Genomic DNA, 22,646 nt, shown 5'->3' with positions numbered 1-22,646 from the left:
TGCGCCACCAGGGAAGCCCGAAAAGTTTTTACATGAAGAAAAGCAGAGGAAACGGGTGTTGGTTGAAGGAGGATATAAGAGAGGGAATTCTTTCGTTTTATAAGTAGGGAGATGTGAAAGTGTTTTATATGTTGATGTGATTGACCTTGGAGGAACTGACCTTGAGAAGGCAGAAGGGATGCCAGTGCTCAAGTGGAAGTGATGGCTTTGGATGGGAGCTACTGTTGCCTTATAAAAAGAGTGAAGACACTGAGATGTTGATCAATTTGGAGGATGAAAAAGATAACTGTTTGATTGCTTCTCGTTTACTCATGAACTAGGAGGCAACCTCAGCAGCTGAGAATGTGGTGGGCGGTGAGAGTGGGAGATTTGAAGAGAAAGAGGAAGCTGTAAACTGGCCATTTTGGAAAGTGGAAAATAAACTCCCTAGGAAAATATACTAGGCTTCAGTATATTAGGCTTTCTTGGATTGCTGTTATAAATTTAAAGTGGGAATGGTCAGCAAAGTTGTGTGGATTTTATTTTTCCCAGAAATTTTAAGTTGCTTGGCTGAAAATAGTTGAAGGTTTGAGATCAATCTGCCAAGTGAGAGTAATTAAAAGAGTGAGAGAGTCCAAGGGAGTTGGTAGCATTTTTTAAGGAAGTGATTGTAACAATGAACCATAGGAACCTTGCTGGGCAAGGAGAAATGTTTGGAATGGACTTGCCTTTCCTTTTATTCTTTTTGAAGTAGTAATTTTATTTTGTCCTGGTCACAGTACAGAGAACGTCATATTAAGATTTAGAACAAAATACTCTCTCATGTCTTGGGATGGGTTTGAGGAGGCAGAAGCCAGCACTAGGTTGTGTCCATGATTCATAGGAATAGGAGATAGATTATCCCCTCTGGGAAGAGCTGATGATTCAAGCTCTAAGGAAGTCTAGGGAAGAATATACCTGGAGGTGGCTGACCCAGTAGTGAATTCCAGAAGTGCCCCAGTATGTCATGATTACATGATATGTCATTGTTTTCATTTTTCTGAGCTCTCTTTCTGCTGTAGGGGAGAAAAAATGTATTTCTCCTCTATTCATCTGAGGATCATTGGCTGGAGCCCTGAAAATTGGACTGAAAAAAGATAGTCTATTAAAAAATTAGACTGAAAAAATAGAAGAAAAACAAACAGAAGTTTTTTAATGCATGCATTACACGTACACATGACAATACTCAGTGATGAGTAACTCAAAGGGATGGTTAGAACTTGAGCTTCTTTAGCATCTTATGAAAGAAAAATAATTTTGTAGAGAAGTGACAAGACAAAAGAAAAGGACTTTGAGCTTCTAAGGGTGGCAAATTGTTGGAAGGTAAATATATGGGAAAACTAATGGTAGATAAGGGCTAGTTTTAGCAAAGTTTGTTATGTATATTCCTCTGGTGCTATCTCGGGGCTGACAAAGGTCTAGAGTTGTCTCTGGTCATTAACTTCTGTACTTCCTGGTAGAGAAGGGAGGAAGGACATCTTTACAAATTTATTTCCTGCTTTTAGGCAAATAGGAGGAGGGCAGAGAGCTTTTCTTATATCTGCTTTTTCTCAACTGTCTTTGTCTCAAAATAATCAATATGCTAAAGTGGCACACTTTGGGGAGGCATATTCTGCTACCTTTCATTGCCGAGTTTCTATAAAATGTAGTCCTTGCCAATAATAAGTTCAAGAGATATATTGATGCTTACCGATAAGAAAGAAAAAAGGGCCCCAAATGACCTAAGATATACTGAGATATGAACTTCTACGGCACTGGAGTAAGTTTTGAGCTTATTGATTATTGAAATTCTGTCATTTCTGCAGAGAAACCAAACTAATTTTTACTCTAAAATTTGATAAGTATCACTTTTATTCTAACATATATCATGGTCTTAGATATTTTCATCTTTGAAATCATTACAGTGCTTCCTTTTATGTGTTGTGCTGTAAATACTTTATCAGTATTTTACATAACTTTATCACTTGGCTGAGGAAATGGCAAGGTCTCACCATTAAACCTCTAATACTGCTGTTTCTTCCCCAACCAATGAGATGTTGAGCTCATTTCTCTCCTGTGTGTCTAGGAGCTTTTCTCTTCAGAATGAATGAAAGTATGATAACTGAATAAATGGATGAATATGAAAAACCAGTCCTATCAGGGTTTATGGCCCTATAAGAGTTTCACTGCACAGTGAACAAGTAAGAATTATAAGCCAAAACACTGGTAGTCTATAATAATGATATCTGGATTGGGTTTCATAGCAGCAGTATAGAACTTGAACAAGTGAGAATTGATTTTTTTTCAGGCACAAATGATAACCATGAAGCAATTATACCGCAAAAGGCATGAATTAATAGTAGCAACTATATTTAGCCCGTTAAAATGCATCTCCCATTCTTCTCATTTGATCCTTGCAATAATTGTGGGATTAAGTTGAGCATGTATCATTATCTTTATTGAGACTGAGGCCCAAAGATAGGTAGATTGGGCAGAATCTAACCAGCCAGAGTATACGAAATAAAAGGAAGAGAAGTCAAGTAACAATGGTGGAGATTCGCCTGAGCACGACACTGATATTTCTGAGGCTGATCTGTTCCAGCTGCAATTTATAGTATGTAATTTATATTATCTGGGATTCAATGTATAGTGTTATAAACAACACCAGACCAGGGTTCAGTAAGGCCCAGTTAGCAGAAACTGTCAGCTGACATTTCAGGAATGTAACTGTGAATGAGAAAAAGACCTTTGCCTATGTCATCTACATGGTGAAAAGTTACAGGAGCAGCCTGGACGAAAAATTGGAGGGCAGCAAGCAGTTTAAGTGAGGGCAAAGCACATTTTAAGGGACTGAAGAATAATGCTTAATTCACAGGTGACATCTGTTACAGTTAAGCCCATAGAGACTGTTAAAAAATTTCCCAGTTGGTTGGAGAACTAAGACTTCGACCCAATGATTTGTTTAACAATCTGTATACCTTCGTCTATGCTACTGACATTGCTGAGCTTTCCCTGAGCCCGCTGCTCCTGGAAAACAGTGACGAGTAATTCCTCTCTTTTGTGTTCTGGGAAAGAGCATACTACACAGAACCACCCTTCTCCAAAAGACTTAGGGAAGACTCCCAGATGCCCCCCTTGTTTACCTATGGCAAGACCACCTACGGACCCTCCAATTTCCCGTTCTTTATCTCATAAGTGATTAGCTGAACTGCTTGTCCCCACTGACGAATGGACAACTGCTTACTAACTTGACATGATCAAAGTTTAGTTAGGCTTCTCTCCTTCTCCCAGGCCCCTGAACTTTAGCCCACCTTTGAGCTTAAGCAAGCATTGAATGCATAACCCACTCTGCTTAATGGTGCCTCCCAGGGAAGCAGCTGACCTCAAGAAAAACATTTCCTGCTTAACTGCCCCATCGTTCCACCTGCTTATCCCATGTTCCCACACCCAGTTCTTTCTAGACTTGTTTCTTCCTCCCTGTAAAAGAAAAGCCATGTGCCTGACATTTGAGATATTTACAGATCATTTGGTCAGCATTTTCCCTATTGCAATAGGTCCCTTCCTCTTATGGCAAGTCTTTTTTTTTTGTTTGTTTTTCAAATAAAGTCTCTCCTTACCTAAGTCCACATTTGTTTTTTATTTGGCACTGCACTGGTTCTCTGTTTTTAAGTCAATGACTTCTTATAAATAACAACATTTATGATCACACCCCTCCTTCCCCTACATCCACATTTTGTACCACTCCTGGAAGAGAGGAATATAGCAAAAGAAAGAATCAGGGTAGACATGAAGAAGGATACTCTATGCATCAGCAGAGGACAGGACCCAGATGTATCAAATAAAATTTTTTCTCTCAGAAAACCTAGTACACATTTTAATACTATGTTAGGGCCAAGTTCATATATCAATATTGGGCACTATGGAGTTCTCTTGGCTCTATTTCTCTCAGACACTGACATCTTAGGTTAGCCTTTAATTTGCTTTTAGCCTAAATGTTAACCTACCCTAATATTACTTAAGTAAACTTGAATCCCTTGATGCAAGTTTATTGTTTTTTAAATGTGCTCTGTTTTTCTCTTAATGTGACATCTAGAAAACTCAAGATTTGACATTATTTGGTTAAATGAAATACTATTTGGGAGACCTGACAATGAATTGAGAATTAAGTTCCATCCTAAAGAAATATCACTCCTTAGCATTTTTCTATACAAGCAATATGACGCATGCAGAGCTGGCTTGTAAGAACATAGAACAACTTGTGATAAGATCTGAGTCATGAGAAAATATTATTCAAGCTCTCGGGAGTTTAAAACCTTGTTAATAATTCTTTTAAGTTCTGAAAATTGTGTTAATAGATTTAAATTTTAATATGACTTCATATTTCTGTCCAGATCTAGCCTTGGATGCAGTCATTTGGCCAAAGTTCTGTGAAATAACTTGTATCAAAAACTCCCAGGATTTTATAAAATATTTTTCCAGGCCACTGCATAAAGTGGAGAACTGTCATTGTAATGAATATATTTAAAAGGAATTTTTCTCAAATATTGAAAAGTAGGAGTAATCATTTTCCTTTGCAAATTTTAAAGTTATAATTTATTCATAAAAGTCACTATTTTTAAAAAAGTTACTATTTTGTTGATGCATTACATGATGCTATGTAATATCATATATATCAAAAAAATATTTTCCTTAAAATTTCGGATTGGTGGCAGTATTTTTTCAATTGTGATAAAATACACATGACAAATTTTACCATCTAAACCATGTTTAAGTGTACAGTTCAGTAGTGTTAAGTATATTCACTTTGTCATGCAACCAATCTCAAGAACCTTTTCATCTTGCTAAACTGAAACTCTATCGTTAAACAACTCCTCATTTCCCCCTCTCTCCTAGACCCTGACAACCACCATGCTACTTTCTGTGTCTGTGAGTTTGACCACAGGCCTGTCTCAGAGATATTGTGGGTTTGGTTCCAGACCACTGCACTAAAGTGAATATTGCAATAAAGCAAGTCACACAAATTTTTGGTTTCCCCGTGCCTATAAAAGTTATGTTTACACTATACCGTAGTCTATTGTGTTCAATAGCATTACATCTAAAACAATGTACGTACCTTAATTAAAAATACTTTATTGCTAAAAATGCAAACCATCATCTGACGACGCAGGGTTGGCACAGACCTTCAATTTGTAAAAAATTGCAATATTTTTGAAGCACAGTAAAATGAGGTATGCCTGTAATCTAGATAACTCATATAAGTGGAATCATGCTATATTTGTCTTTTTGTGACTGACTTATTTCACTTAGCATAATGTCCTCAAGGTTCATCCATGTTGTACCAAGTTTCAGAATTTCCTTTCATTTTAAAACTGAATAACATTCCATTGTGTGTATATAGCGTGTTTTGTTCATCCGTTCATCTCTTAATGGACATTTGGGTTGCTTCCACCTCTTGGCTATTGTGAATAATGCTGCTATATAGATGGTAGTATTTTCAACCAGTGGTGGTACATCCCCCAAGGGCAACTGGAAATGTGTGGGAGATTTTTGGATGTCACAATGACTTGGGTGCTACTAGCATTTTGTACCCAACTGGCAAGGATGCTAAATATCATGCAATATTCAGAACACAGATGATTCATATTAAAGAACTGTCCTGCTCAAAATGCCAGTAGCGCCCCCATTGAGAAATTCTAAATAAGTCAGGTGGTTGTTAACATATTGGCTCAATTCTTCCCCAGAATACAGTGAATTTTAAATCCAGTATGCAGCTGGCCTTCACTTAATGTGCATGATAATGCCCTTACTTACATACTTGGATCTAAGCCTCTACTCCTTGTGGAGGAAAACTCTACAGCACAGAGCTTTAGGGCCAGGCTTGAGTGCATCTGTGTCTATATGATTTCTGTTATAATGGTAACATATAATGTGTGAGGAAAGGGTAAGCCATTAGAACACATCTTGACTGGGTAAAAAAAAACTTCTCTTCTATCCCTACACATAAGCACTGAAGCATCAGAAATGCATGGGATCTGAAATAATATAAAAACATTAAAGGAAACCATGGTACCTGGATATGGGAATGGGAAACAGCGTATCTGTGCTGTTTGTATGCCACCCTAGTTTGATGTACTATTGAAAAATAATCATTTATCAGCAGAAATTTTTTTTCAAATAAGAGCTTGTGTGGCTTTTATGATAGTGATATCCTTAGCTGTGTTTATAATTAAATTTCATATGCGTACACTCATAAACAAAATAGTTTAGTTTTACCTGTTTTTAGAACTATAAAAATAAAATCATGTTGAATGTATTCTTTTATGTCATGCTTCTTTTGCTCAATATTATTTTCATCATATTAATCCTTTTTTTAAAGATTTGTTAAGGAATTTTCATAATCTCTGGAAACAGCTCTCCTTTGTATGATAGGTTTAATATGTAACATAGGGGATTAGAGCCCTGTATTGAATATACAATTCTTGCCTTTCACTCTAACTTCAGTAAGTGGAGCATGATATATAAATCCAGTAAGAAAATTATCAACAGCAAATAGGATCAGGAAGTTACTGTAGAAAAAAAATTATGTTTCCATGCAAAACCATACATACCTCTAGGTTACTGGATTCTAGCCTTGTTCCTTACCTTTGAGCCATTTTACAACCTTTTAGGCTGTAGATAACTGATATATGTGTAAATTTTATCCTCTCTGATAGAGATTTAAGTAACATCCCCATCCCCACCACACATATACCTCAGCTCTGGAAAAACTAGCTTTGCCTCCACTTGCAATTCAATTCCTCTACACCGTGTAAATTTGTGCTTTTTGACTTTTCTTTTGAGCTAGTTATACCATTTGCCTGATTCCCTCATTTGAGTCAGAAAACCTTTTCCACGTGGTCATTTTTGTATCCATATGAGAGTCATGATTTTACCTTTATCTGAACATTATCTTTTAACATTATCAAACAAACAAAAAGCATTAACTTTAACATTATGAATAGGGGATAATTTTATAAAGCACTCTCACCTTAAAGCACTCTCACCTTTGACAAGACTTCAGGAAGTCCTCATCCTTGTCTAAGGACTACCACTTTAGGGAAAATCATACATTCCTAAGGAGCACAGACTTAGCAACTGTTCAAATCTTGTGCTTTGTAGAGCTGTGTCTTCCATTCAGTTAGAGTGAATGAATCACTGTTAACAACCACATTATTGAATTGTTGAATGCTAACATACTTTTCTCACCAAAGCTACAATTTAACAAATTAGTGTAGATAAAATACTGCCCTATAACTTCCTGGTAAGATCCTCTTTCAACATCATAAGCCATAATCGGCTCACAATATTATTGGCTAAGTTTAGTGGCATATTAGGAAAGGTATTCCATGACACATTTTAATAATCTTCATGTACAGACTTATGATATCTAACAGGGGAAAAAAACCCACACATAACTTCAAAATTTCAATGTGACAGAAAAGAGATTGGAATTCTTAGTCCATTGACCTTAGAAAGACTCAGCATGTTGTCCTGAAGTCACTTCAGTGAAGGAAGTCTTTACAAAGTTGTTAATTAATCTAGAGCTGGCATCCTTTGGGAAGAATGCCAGAAAATTGGAACAAAAAAGAGGTGCAGCTTACCTCACAGTAGGAAAGAAGGGACCTTTTAATTGGATTAAATCACATCACCACAAAATTTATGGATCCTGGCCACTGTGCCAAAGAGGTGAGAAAATTTTAAATTAACTCATTAGGCTAGTTGGGAGGGGTAATACTCACCATTCACTCAGAAATTTCAAAGGCAAAGTTTACTAATGCAAAGGCATAAATAAAAGTAATGAAAAAGAAAAGTTCTGAGCGTTTTGTGACATACCCCAAGCTGTCCATTATGTCCTGAAAGCACACATTTAGGTTGGCTAGAATCTCTAAGAACATTCCCAGAGAAAAGTTTCTCTTATAAGTAAGAAAATAAAATACCAGTCTATTGTATATTTTCTTCCTAAAAGACAAATTTTAATATGGGTACAAAATATGTATTGTACATATGCATTAAAAAAAGAATATCCACATGAGTCTTATATTTAATTCATCATTTAAAATATTGCAAAGATTTTTCACAGAAAATACTATGGAGTTTTATTATAAATCTTTATAATCATCTGAAACTTATAAAATATGTTTATATTTAAGATAATATAATATTGTAAATTCCTAATTCATCTATCCAGAGAACATCTTGGGAAACTTTAAAAATAATAAATTGTTATTAAACCGATTTTTCTGCAATCAAACGAATCACAGATTGAATTAATTAATTCATGTAGAGTCAGTTGGAAGACTCATAACTGAATAAAGTGGATCTTCATAAAGCTAATTACTGTTTGAAGAGTTGGAAAATAATTTAAGAGTTTTGGTTATGTGTATCCTTATTTCTTCAAGGACTGATAATTTATGTTTTGGATTTCCTTGACCTTCTACTTTCTTACTTTTCATCATCTTTCCTTATTCTCCCACATAAAGAAAATTTGTCAAATAAACTATTTTTAAGATAAAATTAATTCAGCTAATTTTAATGATATACGTATAGGTAGAAAAAATGCTCTCCAGTGTTTTTCTTTTCCTGGACTTAATGATGTCCTGAAATTAGGAACCAGAATAAGTTGCAAATTTTGAAAAGACTGAGATCTCCTCTTAGGGCAGAATTTCATCTTAGGTGATCTGTAAAGTCCATGGAGTGGGCAAAAATGTTCTCTTCTTGGGTAGCAGGCAAATTATAAAATATTAGCTGAAAAAGATACTTTCTGGTAGTTTAGCACAATATTAGTATTGTTCAAGGAGGAAGAAACTATATATACATCTCTGACCTGCCAACTTATGTTTTAAGTTTCCATAGAATGATTTCCTACTATGGAACAATAACCTTGGTTTTTCTTTGCCATAAAACCAAACTAGGAGTTTTCTAGCATTATATCTATGTATATGAATTAAAGTATGGTTTCTATTAACAAGAAAATAACCAACCAGCCAATTTATGGAATTGAAAATCTGAAAATTGGTCAAAGTTGATCACAATTTGTAATTAAAGAAATAAGAAGAAACTGAAGAGGTTAGCACATAGGTTAGCTAATAGTATGTATTAAACTTATACCATGTACATGACATGATATTAAGGGATTTGTAGTTTTACACTAGGTAGCACTTCCCAGTCTGATAGGGTAACATATGAACATTCAATGATAGTTACAAATCAAATTATCAGTCAAAGTAATCTGTATTTATATGATTTAATTTGTATAAGCTGCAGAGATTTAATGTGACAATGCTGAACTTAACCCTGTGTTCCCCAAAAGCAGGGATGGTTGAGAAATCTCCCCACCACTTTGTTTTCAGATAAACCCTTAAAGGACCACATTGCACTTGAATATCTGAGATAAGATTTACTCCCACTCTTCCTCAATGACTCATATGAGACCCATCTCCATCCTTCTTGATGGCTCTCATAAGACCTACTGATGACTTCCTTGTTTACCTGCTTCCATAAACCCCAGGTTTCCTTCTTCCTCTTTGAGCTGTGCCTCATGAATGAAAGTGTTACCTATTACAATAGCCTGAATAAAATAATCTCCTTAATTGTCCAATTCATTTTGTCTTTCAAAGTTTGGTACCAAGACTCAGATGGAATTGGACCCTGCCTTCAGATCCTCATTTACTCCACCCAAATATAAAGGCTTCTTAGAGCCCTTTGTAATCTGCTCCTGACTGGCTGAGACACAAGGGTGAGTCTGATTCCTATTTCTGTGCTCCACATTCTTGTCCATCCTAAGGATCTGATTTTGATTATTTTTGATGACTGGTTTGATCTCTGGTGCCAGCTTCTTTTGGTTTCATGGTCTGACCATCTGCGATCTATGTAAATGAATTACTGGTTTATAGAGATCTTGTCTCTGTTGGGTGAAAGATGACATGAATCTGCTTTGTTAGTCTTTACTATTTGTCTGTTTGATTATGTTGAGGCCAAATCAATGAAGAATTTCATGTCCACCAGGAAGTGGATACCTAGACTGGTAAGGTTTATGTTTCTATGTTTATGCTTGACCTTTGCCTGAAATTTTAGATTTGAAGCTATATGCTTTCTCTGTGTCTGTATATATGTTTGTGTGTCTTTAATTCATATAATTTACCCCTTATTGTGTGAGTGTATAATATATTCCTACCTCCAGATAGTATTAATAATGAATAAATAAATAAACAAATACATAAAACTGTAAAATCTCTTAAATTAAATGAGATCTATTCTGATTGGCTTATAAAGATTAAAAACTCACATTTAAATATAATATTCTTAAAGTTCTCAGACTATAAGGTGATTTAACTTCCACAACTTTCAGTGTGCTTCATTTAAAAAGTATCCTTACAGAAATCAACTCAGAAATATATTAAGAATTCAAATTTACATACTTTAGGTAAATCTTTGGCAAATGATACTAGTTTTACATTTTTGGTTTAATAAAAATTATATCTTCTCTGATTTATCAGTGTAAAGTATAATAATATACTTATACATTGTTATTCTACTTGGGTATGAGCTTCCTAAAATTATACAACTTTACTCAAATAAACTAGCATTACTTCTTTCTTTTTTTAAATTAAAGTATAGTTGATTTACAATATTGTGTTAGTTTCAGGTGTACAACAAAATGATTCAGTTATTTTTTTCAGATCATATTCCATTATAAGTTATTACAAAATATTGATTATAATTCCCTGTGCTATACAGAAAATCCTTGTTGCTTATCTATTTTATGAAGCTAGCATTACTTCTATCAAATGTTTAAGATTATGAGAAAAGTAAATTGTGTTTAACCAAATCATATCATTATTTGACAAACTTTATTTCAGCAGCAATTATGTTTTGTATTATGTTAAATTGGACATAATTTCCAAGATTTAGGTAATTTAAAATCTTGTACTGATACTAAAGTTAATTAATTAATGGATATTCATTAGATATCTAGATCATTCCTAGGTAAAGTGAAATACTGAAAAATTGATTAGTGAACATAATTTATATACTTTTTCTTCTTATTTGTCTATGCTACACAGAGATTATAGATATTTGGATCTACTAATGAACACATTCATCATTGCCACTTTGAGAAGATACAGTATAAGAGAAATTTATGGATATAGACAATTGTAGGAGATTTTTGGAAAATGAATTTTATCTGTTGTGGTCAAAGCTAGCCAAGATTTGATGGGTTTTTAAAATAATATATTCAAAAAGAGCTTTAGGGTCAAGTATTATACTGATACAAAACTAGAATTTGTTTTTTTTTTCTGTTAAAATGATAAAATTTTCTTGGATCATTAGTCTGCTCTTAATAAGAGTTTGCAAAATATTATTCTTTTTTAATAGTTATTTTTTATTGTGGCATAGTTGACACATAACATTATATTAGTTTCAGGTGTACAACATAATGATTTGATATTTGTATATATTGTGAAATGATCACCACAAGAAGTCTAGCTAACACCTGTCACCATATATAATTACAAAACCTTTTTTTTTCTTGTAATGAAGACTTTTAAGACCTACTCTCTTAGCAACTTTCAAATATGCAGTACAGTATTAGCTATGGTCACCATGCTGTACATTACATGCTCATAACTTAATTATTTTATAACTGGAAATTTGTACATTTTGACTCCCTTCACCCATTTCTCTGACCACCCAACCCTTGCTTCTGGCTATTTATCAGAGTCTTGCTACTGCTTTGTTTGATATTAGGCAACAATAGGATATAATTGGAAACATTGGTTATACAACCAAGGCCTTGCATGGAATGTCATATTCAAGAGTGATACTCATATAATAAAATATGACCAGACACTTTTGATGAACTAAAGTTGACTTTATGGAGCCAATACTTACAAAGCCCTCCTGGGAAAACTGGTCTTGTACCTGGCTTACAGGGTTTTTAGGTTTACAGGTGAAGGAGGGTCACTTCCTGGAAGGCCCACGAAACAGGATATTTTGGAGACCTCAAGAAGAGAGGAATTTGCCTAAATCTGTATTACTACAGTTGGATCCTTAGTGTGAGTTCTTGGCTTGGCTTTTCTGCCTCAAGGGGCTTTTAAAAGTGCAATCCAATAAAAAAAATTGTGGCATATATATACAATGGAATATTATTCAGCCATAAGAATGAGGAAATCCTACCATTTGCAATAACATACATGGACCTTGAAGTCATTATGCTAAGTGAAATAAGTCAGACAGAGGAAGATAAATACTGTATGATCTCATTTATGTGTGGAATCTAAAAAACAAACCAAAAACAAACCCACTAAAAAAGCAAACTCATAGAAAAAGAGATTAGACTTGTGGTTAACAGAGGCAGATGGTGGGGGGAGGGGGAATTGGAGGAAGGTGGTAAAAAGGTGAAAACTTTCAGTTATAAGCTAGGTACTAGAGATGTAAAGTACTACATGATGATTATAGTTAAGATTGCTGTATGGTATAAAGGAAAGTTGTTAAGAGAGTAAATACTAAGAGTTCTCATCACAAGGAAAAATTTTTTTCCTTTTCTTTTTATTGTATCTTTATGAGAAGATGTATGTTAGCTGAACCTACTGTGGTAATCATTTCACAATACGTGTAAACCAAACCATCATGATGTACACCTTCATCTTATACAGTGATGTATGTCAATTATTTCTCAGTAAAACTGGGCGGAAAAGTCCAATCCGAGTTTCCTTATGAATATTACCAGGAAAGAAAAACTTAAAAAGACCTGTATGGTAAATGAACATTCTTGCTGTACCTATGTAAGTAATTAGGCCAAATCCAATGAGACCAGCCTTATTTTATGATTAAGAATAATCTTTCTTTGGGAATTCCCTGGTGGTCCAGTGGTTAGGACTCCATGTGTTCACTGCGGAGGGCCTGGGTTCGATCCCTGGTCGAGGATCTAGGATCGTATAAGTTGTGTGACGTGGCCAAAAAAGAAAAAAAAAAAAAAGAATAATCTTTCTTTGAGATTATTTTTGATGAAGAAGGTGGAGATTATAGACAGAAACTTTGTGTTTCAATGGGAAACTATGCATTATCTGTATCAAAACCTTCTGGGTTATCAGATTTGATATTTTGCTCCTTTTTGTAAATTGTGGGTAAATGATGGATACTCAACTGTCTTGCCTGGTGGGTGGAGATTGTATTGACTCCTCCCACCATGGAAAAACACAGTTTGGGTATCTCGTTGCAAATTTGACTGGATTCTGTTATCTTGCCCAAGTTGTCAAACCTTACCAAATTTTCAATTCTTCATGTTTCCATCAATAACTGGTTATAATCCTCCAAGCCAAAATTTCTGATTTTTCTCCCTACCACCTGACTTGGAGTCACTAAGAGCTAAAACCTCACTACCCAGACCCTTATTGGAACTCTAGGTTACCTTGTAGCTGACCCTTTGCTCTAAGATCTGAAAGAAGCCTTGCCAGCTGAAGTTCAATGACTTTCTATAAACTTCCAGGAACTCATCACCACAGCTGACTATGCATGGGATGTAATTCTTCCTGGGAAAACCGCTGTCTGGACCACTAAGGAAGTCTGGCAAAGTGCTTGCGTCATGCATATGAAAGGTATCCAGGACTGTGGACAACATTACTAAGAGCATTGACATCTTAGTTGAAAGTTTTAGGAAACTCAATGAGTGGTGCTGCATAACTGAAAAATTTTACTCCACCAGCCTCTCGGAGTCCACTAGACTAGTCACTGAAAGTTCAATTTCTGGCTCTTTACTGTAATGCAACCATTTATATATTTCTCCTCTTTCATTTAGACAACCTTCTTTTAACATGCCTGATCCCAGAACTCTAAAACAATTGACCTTTGCCACTAACTCTCAAGAGATTGTTCAACTTGTTTGCCAGGAACAATGACAACAAGAATCCTTGAGGGACTATATCTTAAAACATTGATTTGTCCCACTCAGGAGGCTTATGAACACCTCTGAGTTGTCCAACAGCAATGATACTTATTCATCATGAATAAAAGAGGGGACAAACATTGATGAAATTTATCTGAGCCCTATGCTCCTGGGAAGCAGTGATGGTTAAAAAATCCCTGACCCTTATGTGTTCTGAGAATGGGCTAACCATAAAGGATCTCCATGCTCTCACATATCCTGAGATAACACCCACCTCCACTCTTCCTCAATGACTCAGATAAGATCGCTCTCAATCCTTCCTATGACTCTCCTAAAACTCACTGATGACTCCCTTGTTTACCTACGTCTATAAAATTCCAGGTCTTCTTCCTTTTCTTTGAGATGATCTTCATTAATATAACATGCTTTCTGTTGTAATACTCTGAATAAAATCACTTCCTTAATTGTCCAGTGCATCCTGTCTTACACAAATGTCAAGAGCCAATAAAGTAACACTTATTTCATAGGCAAGAGCTAAGGCTCTTAGGTAGAAAATAACACCTTTACTAACATGGGCCATGACATTTATCAGAAAAATATTAATAAGATTCTATAATAATCCAACAAATCTTACTATAAGTATTGTGAAATAATTCACTAAAATAGGAACTAAATTATTTTCAAATTTTGGCTTAAAATACTTCACCTATCCTTTAATCAACCCCATGGACCAAAAGGAAGTGGTCATCACTACTAATAGCTGAAAATTTGGAACTCACCATATGGGGAAATAACCAATCGGCCTTCAGGAGTGTTTGTGTACCGTTTGCAGGTCTCTCTAACTAGTTTTGCCCCTTTGTTTTTCCTAAAAGCATTACTACAAGGCTCTTTTGAGTAAAATATTTGCTAATGGCTTGGAAAAAATAGAGAGAGAGTAGAACAGACATAGAGGAGGAAATAAATTAAAACTATATAATAAAATCATTGCCCCATAGTTTCTCTGTGATCCCACTCTGGGAAACCCCTTACTGGCTATGATTCTAAATACTTCTTCCCAGTACTCCTTGCCGTTAGGATAACTCTGGTTCCTCCCTCTTCTGCTTCCAAATCTTGGGTCTTTCTAAAGCTCTATCACTTAATTGTTAAAAATTGTGAAATATCACAAACACATAGAACATAATGTTAAAAGACAATTTTCAGAAAAGGTAAAATCGTGACTCTCATACAGATATAAAAGTGAACACATTAAATAATTTATTTTATTCATATGCTATGAGGGAACCAGACAGATGTTATAACCAGTTCAAAGCATAGGTTTATCGCATATATTGTGTCAATGGTTTCATGGGTGTATACTTGTTTCCAAACTCAACATGTTTTATACATTAAATATGTACAGCTTTTTGTCTGTCAATCATACCTCAATAAAGTGGTTAAAAAAAAGAAAAGTCAAAACAACACACATTTATATGGAGTGAAGTAATGTTGAGATTAATAGTAAACGGAGGCAAACTGTGGTTTTTATTTTGGGCTATGGGAGAGGACGTCAGTTAAATCTATATCAGCCAGGCCGGTTTAATAGACTGCAGAAATTTAATGTGACATTGTTTTACTTTATTTGAGCCCTGTGTCTATCAGTTACCTACAGATTATAAAGAGGTGCAAAATAGCTCAAAGACAATGAACAGAGGTAGAATCTGATAACTCAGAAGAATGTACTATATAAGATGTATAGTTTTCCATTTAAATACAGTTTTTTTCCTACAGTAGACGTGCATGCAACCTATAAAAAAGAGATGATATTTTACTTTATTATTTCAGATCTCCTTTTTATAAAGAAATAAATTATAATAAATACAATTAAATTGTCAAGCCCTTCTACTCCCGTCCCCTTCCTACCCAAGAGTTACCACTGCCCTGAAGTAATTATATATTCTATCCAAATACCTTTTTGTACTTTTACTACTAATGTAAGTGCCTACAAAAATATAGCCTTTGTAATTCTGCATTTAATAATTTAGAAAATTATATCATTATATTTTTATCCATGTGAAAAACTTTTTCCTCAACAATATATTTTTGAGATAGGAATGTGAATTATGATCACACTTTCCAATTTTAAACCATCCTATATTTCTGATATAAAACAATTAAAACCTTTGAGTTATTTAAAAACATATAGCTAAATTTGATTTTCTAATTTTTTTGGTCTTTTTTTATAGACAGGATTTGTCTTAAATTTTTCTTTCTCATATTGCCATGGCTGATTTTGGCATGAAGGTTATACTCACTTAAGAAAATGATTTGGGTGATTTCTCTCTCTTCCATTCTTTGGAACTGTTTGTCTAAAATAAGAATGATCTAGTCCCTGAAGATTTGTTAGACTGTCATGTGAAAACTTCGGGCTGGTTTCACCCACCATCTACTAGGTTAGCTGGTGATTCAACTTCTTTAGGAGTTATAGATCTATTTAGATTTTTAAAAATTTCTTACTGAATTGATTTTAGTTCATTACACTTTTTTCCAGGAAATTGTCCATTTTATTACATTTTTTTACTTAGTTGATATAAAGAGGTACGTGGTATACTTTTTTTTTTTAATTTTAATTTTATTGGAGTATAGTTGATTTACAATTTTGTGTTAGTTTCAGGTGTACAGCAAAGTGATTCAGTTATACATATACATGTATTCATTCTTTTTTAGATTCTTTTCTCATATAGCTTATCACAGAATATTGAGTAGAGTTCCCTGTGCTATACAGTAGGTCCTTGTTGGTTATCTAGCTTATATATAATAGTGTGTGTATGTTCATTCCAAGTTCCTGATTTATCCCTCCCAGCCACGTTTCCCGTTTGGTAACCATAAGTTTGTTTTCGATATCTGTAAGTCTGTTTCTGTTTCGTAAATAAGTTCATTTGTATCATTTTTTAAATTAGATTCCACATGAGTGATATCATATGATGTTTGTCTTTCTCTGTCAGGCTTACTTCACTTAGTATAATCTCTAGGTCCATCCTTGCTTTTGCAAATGGCATTATGTCATTCTTTTTTATGGCTGAGTAATATTCCATTTTATATATGTACCACATCTTCTTTATCCATTCATCTGTCAATGGACATTTAGGTTGCTTCCATGTCTTGGCTATTGTAAATACGTATACCCTTTTTTGATTATCATTTTTATTGCTGTAAAAAGCACATAATATAAAACTTACCATTGTAAGTTTTTTAAGTGTATAGTTCAGTAGTGTTAAGTATATTTATATTGTTGTGTAACCAATCTCTAGAACTTTTTCATCTTGCAAAACTAAAACTCTATACCCATGAAAAAACAACTCCCCATTTCCCCCTCCCCCCAGCCCCTGGCGACCACCATTCCACTTTCTGTTTCTGTGAATTTGACTACTATAGATAGCTCATGTAAGTAGAATCAGCCAATATTTGTCTTTTTATAACTGGCTTATTTCACTTAGCCTAATGTCTTCAAGGTTCATCCATGTTGTAGCTTGTGTCAGAATTTCTTTCCTTTATAAGGCTGAATATATTTCATTGTGTTTATATTTTTGCTTATTCATTTATCTATTGAAGGACACTTGGGTTGCTTCCAACTCTTGGTTATTGTGAATAGTGCTGCTAGGAACTTGGGTGTGCAAATATCTCTGAGATTCTGCTTTCAATCCTTTTGGATATACATCCAGAGGTGGGACTGCTGGATCATGGTAATTCTGTTTTTATTTTTTTGAGGAACTATCATACAGTTTTTCATAGAGGCTGCATCATTTTACATTCCTACCAACAGTGCACAAGGATTCCATTTTCTTCACATCTTCGCCAACACTTATTTTCTGTTTTTATTTGATTGTTTGTTTGATAGTAGCCATTCTAATGGGAGTAAGGTCTCACTGTGGTTTTGGTTTGCATTTCCCTAATGATTAGTGATATTGAGCATATTTTCTGTGCTTGTTGGCCATTTGTATATCTTTTTTGGTGATGTTCTATTCAAGTCCTTTGCCTATTTTTTTATCTGTGTTGATTTTTGTTGTTGAGCTGTAGGAGTTTTTCTATATTCTGTATATTAACCCCTTATCAGATATATGATTTGCAAATATTTTTCCATTCTGTAGGTTGCCTTTTCACTGTTTATTGTGTTAATGGTGTACTCTAATATGCAACAAGTTTTGCCATAACTACTGCAGTCATGTATTCTTTTTTCACTTTTAATAGTGGGTATGTACCACCTCTCTCTCTCTCTCTCTCATACACACACGTACACGCACACACATGCACGCGCACCAATCACCCTTTCTCAGAGTAGCAGCAGCAACAACACCTGAAACAATCAGCAGCACTTCATTTCCCTCTTTTATTTCTGACAACTGGGATTGAGGATTACTCTTTCTTTCTCCTGAAATCAGGCTATGCATTAACTTTTTTGTTGTTTGTATAACCAGCATTCCCAGGTGATTTTAGAGTTTTGTTTTTGATTTTGTTTTTGCTTAATCTTAGTTGTTATCTTTCCACAATGGACCAGTGATCTTCCTCTTGAACTGCCAAAGGACTAGCTCCAAATTTCAGCTACTCGATTACGCAGAGCAATTTAGATGTCCCTTTGTTATATCTCCCATCTTCTAAGTGAGTCTTCTCCAAAAGTGTTATGAAGGTAACCTTCCAAAGAAAAGACCAAAACACCTAACTGCCCTTCTCCCACTTTTAGAGCTCCCAGCTTAAATTGTAACCATTCTTAAATTGACATTTCTTTTCTCTAGTATATATTAGATTAAGCCAAGGATTTAATCTAGCATATAGATTAGCTATTTCAATCTTGGTGTGCACTGATGAAAAGCAAACAATCAATGGTAGTGACAGTCCTGTATGCTGTGTTGGGGAGATGCTCCTGGAACCTTATCAAATGGAACAGTATATGGGGGGGAGGGCAGGGAGTGAGGATGCTTAACTCCAGAAGAGAAACCTTACAGGCATATGCCCATTGTTTTCAAATGTTTTATGTGTTGCTGTGTGGAACATGAATTAATTTACTCTAACTTGTTCTGGAGTGCAGTATAAGTTCCAATGGGTACATTTATAAAGATGTAGATTTTTGCTAAGTAGAATACGAACTGTCACAAATAAATGGCTTCTCTTTGGCAGGAATCAGCTTTGGAGGAACTTTAGCAGAGGTAGCTGACTCTGTCACGGGTGTTCTAAGAAGATTTTGGCAAGTGGAGGAAGTTCGAACTAGATAGCTTTTCATGTTTCTTTCAAATCAAAGATTCTTCTTTTCTATGAAGCTCCCACATCTTGAAGCTCTTCTATTATTGCATTTTAGTACTGTGAATTGGTGGGAGATTTGTTAGTGATTAAAATAGACAGTTAACTATAGATTTTTGAGGAAATAGAAGTTGAAGGCTAGAGAGTATAAATAGATGAGCCAATCATTCTAATATTACTTTATCCCTGCCACTGTGCTGTTCCTCATTACTAATTCTCCTTTTTGTTTAGATGGATATACTATCTAGCCTGTATGAAACCTAGGGCCACAGAATTTATAAATTTATATCCCTGTTTTGTCATAAAAATGTTTTGGAATTCTAGCTTCAAAATTTGATTATTTCTATGCCCAAATTAAAACCTTTTGTTTCTGAAGTGTCCCTTCCGTTTTCAACGACAGTGGGGCTTTTTCTCATCATTATGGTAGGTCCGTGTTTATTTCTGGCGGCTTTTTAAAGCTACGCTCAAGCTTCAGCTTTGAAACTTATTTCACTAAGTGACATGGGTTGAATTTTATCTCCCTCAAATTCATATGTTGAAGTCCCAGTACCTCAAAATGTGACCTTATTTGGCTAAAAGGTAGATGTGTTACCAAACTAAACTTGGGTCCACTCGCCCACGCACAGTAAAACCAATCTATTGACACCAGGTTGTGTTGAAGGAAAGTGCAGGGTTTGTTGCAAGTCCAAGCAAGAAGTGTGGGCAGCTAATGCACAAAAGACCCAAACTCCCCAATGGATTTCAGGGAAGCATTTTTTTTTTTTTTTTTTAGCTACTTTATTTATTTATTTATTTTATTTTTGGCTGTGTTGGGTCTTAGGTTCGTGCGAGGGCTTTCTCTAGTTGTGGCAAGTGGGGGCCACTCTTCATCGCGGTGCGGGGACCGCTCTTCATCGCGGTGCGCGGGCCTTTCACGGCCCCTCCCGTTGCGGGGCACAGGCTCCAGATGCGCAGGCTCAGTAGTTGTGGCTCACGGGCCCAGCTGCTCCGTGGCATGTGGGATCTTCCCAGACCAGGGCTCGAACCGGTGTCCCCTGCGTTAGCAGGCAGATTCTCAACCACTGCGCCACCAGGGAAGCCCCAGGGAAGCATTTTTAAAGCAAGTTGAGGGAGAGAGTCCCCGGGTACGTGATTAGCACGTGCACAATCCTCTGACTGATAGATGTTGAGGTAACAGGGTGATGTTGCAAGGTTTAACATTATCAATTCTTAGGCTCCTGCTGATCTGGTGGCTATGTGTTTCTGGTCATCATGCAGTTAACTTCTTCCATCTGGTGGGGGTTTTAGCATCTGTATAACAAGATGTGCACCAGACACTGTTATCTATGTCCTTCAGGGAGTAACTAAAGATTCTGTGACTGTACTATATGGCTGATCTATTGTATAAATTGTTACCATTTCTCCTGGCCCAACTGCTATTTTTTTTTGCTATCAATTCATGTTCACATTCTTTCAATCATTAATTCTTGAGCCAGACTTTTGTGACTCAGGGGAGGCCTGGGAGACTAAAGTTTTTCTACAAACAAGAGGCAGGCAGAAGACATGGGGGTCTGTCCTGGGAAGGCCCCACAGGGTTCTGCTCAGTTATAATCCCCCTTTTCTTTGATACTCCTCAATCTTGAGGGGAACAGGTGTGGGACAAGAAAGGGAATAAAGTTTTGGATAGAGGGGTTGATCATAAACTTGGCAGAGGAACTTGGTTTTAGGGAGACTTCATTTTAGATACAGATGTAATTTGTTAAAATGAGGTCATACTGGAGTAGAGTGGGCCCCTAGTCTGACTGGTGTCCTTATAAGAAGGGAAAATTGGAACATAGACAGGCACACAAGGAAATTATCAGGTGAACATAAAAGCAGAGATAGGGGTGAGATGTCAAGGAGCCAAAGAATGTCAAAAGATTGTCAGCAAACCATCAGAAGCTGGGCAGATGCATGGGACAGATTCTCCTCATAGACTTCAGAAGGAACCAACCCTGCCAACACCTTGATCTTAGACTTTTAGCCTCCAGAACTGTGAGACAATAAATGTTTGCTGTTTAAGTCACCCAGTTTGTGGTACTTTGTTACGGTAGCTGTAGCATACTAATACACCAAGAGATGTGAAAAAACTTGACCTTACCACAAAATAAATCAGTGGGCTTTAGTTTGCAATGTAACAGAAGGTATCTTCTCCCCTTATAATGATCTTGTGAAGTTCCAAAATAGCTTAAAGTCTTAAGAATACACTGAAGTCAAGTATTTGGTAACAATAGAGCATATTTTATTAACAAATATTTTAAATAAGGGTGCATTACTATGCACATATTTAAATTGTTTTCATTTAACCATGCGTTTGCCCTTCGTGTTCCTTGTCACTGACAAATATCCAGTCAGAAAAGCTCTTAACTTTTCAGTTACAAATGAAATGTTTTTCAGTGAAACAGCAGTTCTTCCTCATTAACAAAAAGACCCTTCAAATTTACTTCTCAAAAATCTCAGAGAAATTGTAAAGTAACCCAAATTAGAAGTTTGTTGCCTGAACAAAAATTAGGCCTATGTGAAAATAAATTAAGCTGAATGCAATTTTATAATAATAATAAATATGATTCATAGGACAATTAAAACAAGTTCTGCCATGGGTCAAAATTTGAAAGTTTGTTCAAAAATACCAGAAGAGCTTTTAGTTACTGATAGATTATTAGGCTAAAATCCAGAAACATTAAAAGTTGACTTAAGAAGCATATGACTTCTAGTTAACCTAAGCTATAGGAGAACCTTCTATACTCTATAACTAGAGAATATTTTTCACCCTCGCCTTCAGAGATTTCTAGTGTATTCAGTTGGCCAAAAAGTTCGTTCGGGTTTTCCGTACGATCTTGCCTGTAGACTATTAGATTTGCGAGTTGAGGGACCAGTGTCAAGGAGTAAGAGAGATTTTAATTAAGTAATGTGGATAATGTATTTTGGAGGCAAAAAAGATCTGGGGTCACATCCCAGCTCAGCCACTTAGAAGCTGCAGACAAGCTTTTTAAATTTCTCAGCCTTGGCCTCGGGTAGTCAAGGACCTACTTTGAAAGACTTTAATAATTATGAAAATTAAGTGTAAAATGCCTAGCACAGTTTCCAGCTTGTGGTAGGAGGTCAATAAGTAGTAGTTGTTATTATTATTATTTTTATTAGTTGTTATTATTAGTTTACTTTTCTTCCAACTAAATCTGATGTTATAATCCTTTCTTTTCCCCCCATCTTGCTATAGTTGAACTTGGTATTCATTTTTCTTGCCATATGTGAACTTTCTACTGCTAATTTAAAAAAAGAAAAGAATATGTAGTGGCTTTAAGGGTAAAGTAGGGTGGAGCCTGAATAGTGGTCCTCAATTATATCCATGTCCTAATCTCCAGAATCTGAATATGTTACCTTATATGGCAAAAGGGACTTTGCAGAGGTGATTAAGTTAAGGACTTTGAGATGGGGGATT

At 35.5% G+C, this 22,646-nt stretch overlaps 1 long non-coding RNA gene across 1 annotated transcript in view; it reads left to right on the top strand.

Moving 5' to 3' along the window:
* The window catches only part of LOC132357520 (uncharacterized), a 309,626-nt gene that overhangs the window by 76,212 nt on the left and 210,768 nt on the right, over nucleotides 1–22,646 (top strand). The window contains exon 2 of the long non-coding RNA XR_009500233.1: nucleotides 9,654–9,772. This is a non-coding gene — a long non-coding RNA (uncharacterized LOC132357520). The remainder of the gene's footprint in view (nucleotides 1–9,653; nucleotides 9,773–22,646) is intronic.

This window comes from Balaenoptera ricei, chromosome X, assembly GCF_028023285.1.
Source record: "Balaenoptera ricei isolate mBalRic1 chromosome X, mBalRic1.hap2, whole genome shotgun sequence".
Taxonomy (NCBI): Eukaryota; Metazoa; Chordata; class Mammalia; order Artiodactyla; family Balaenopteridae; genus Balaenoptera; species Balaenoptera ricei.
This window is presented reverse-complemented; position numbering and strand designations above follow the sequence as displayed.